The sequence below is a fragment of the Procambarus clarkii genome, unplaced genomic scaffold (assembly GCF_040958095.1).
Source record: "Procambarus clarkii isolate CNS0578487 unplaced genomic scaffold, FALCON_Pclarkii_2.0 HiC_scaffold_115, whole genome shotgun sequence".
In the NCBI taxonomy this organism is placed as follows: domain Eukaryota; kingdom Metazoa; phylum Arthropoda; class Malacostraca; order Decapoda; family Cambaridae; genus Procambarus; species Procambarus clarkii.
The window spans coordinates 229977-231311 of NW_027189148.1; the positions used below are offsets into that span (position 1 = coordinate 229977).

The 1335-nt window shown below is 40.0% G+C and overlaps 1 non-coding gene across 1 annotated transcript; it reads right to left on the reverse strand.

Moving 5' to 3' along the window:
• Positions 1–628: 628 nt before the first annotated feature.
• LOC138360573 (5S ribosomal RNA) lies at positions 629–747 on the reverse strand. The gene has a single exon (XR_011226486.1). It is a non-coding gene; the product is annotated as a 5S ribosomal RNA (ribosomal RNA).
• Between the last annotated feature and the right edge of the window lie 588 nt (positions 748–1335).

Consider the following 1335-nt stretch of genomic DNA (forward strand, 5'->3'; position numbering starts at 1 on the left):
GTGGTGGTGGTGGTGGTGGTGGTAGTAGGTGGGAGGGGGGGGGGGGGGGGAAGGGGAATGATGGTCTGTGGATTCCTTCTCCGTACCCCTTACATATAAGCAAAAACATGCCTTCCTGTGGGTATAGAAACATTAACACAAATTATATCAGTAACTGATATTGTAGCCTTTTAAACAGAAAAGATTTGTACATACAAATACTTTTAAATTATCATTTATTTGTGGAAATGGCATTTACGTCATTAAATTGATACCTCAGCATCAAGTGTCCTGCAGTGGTCCAGTGGTAAAGTGTATATAAGTGATGCGTATTCTTGGAGTTGCGAGTTCAAACCCGGATTAAGCTATATATATATATATATATTATATATATATATATATATATATATATATATATTATATATATATATATATATATACACAACATGTTTTGTTTTGGTTGTTTGTTTTTGTATAAAGCCTCACACACTATATTAAGCGAGTTTGTTTTAAACATGACATACATATTAATTCATTTTACCAGGCCTTATTCCACACAACTCCGTGAATTTCCCGTGGAGCCAGCCAGCCAGCCAGCCATTCAAACAAAAACAAACGAAACAAAACAAAACAAAACAAAAAACATTATTGCCAACAGCATTTGGTGTTCCCAGGCGGTCACCCATCCAAGTACTAACCAAACCCAACGTTGCTTAACTTCGCTGATCGGACGAGAAGCGGTGTTCTCAACGTGGTATGGCCGTTGGCATGAGACTGCCTACACATTGTGGCTAATAACCAACTCTTTTTAGTCATCACGGCAGGATACGGACCTTCTTGTGGTGTCTTAATGGTAATTGTATCCTAACATATTTTTGTCTCCTTGGCATGGATATTTAACATCGTTTATTCAGTCTTGGGTTTATGTTCTTTCGCCATTTACAGACATTTTACATCTACCTACTTCCTCAGCCTACCCTGCCAATTTCTAATGAATTTGTGGATTTTCTTTTGTAATACATACATGTGTGTGCTCATCTGCTCTTCAGTTTTTATGATATTTGTCTCATCTGTCCTGCTTTATGATACTTTTACAAAGAACATGAACAAATGCTTCTATTTTAGAGAAGATATGGGATCCAGGTTTCGGAGCCGTAAAACCAACCGTCGTGATTGGTGGACGAGTTGCCAGGTTGCAGCTTCTGTACCGTGCCGGCACATAAATAGGTTCGGCTCAAGCGGCGGCAGCATCATTCCCCCGTGACTGTCTGAGCGTCTCTCATCACCTTGGTTATCTCATCATCATCATGGTAGAAGCAAAGCCTACCAAGAAGGCTGCGGCTGCTGCTGCTGTGG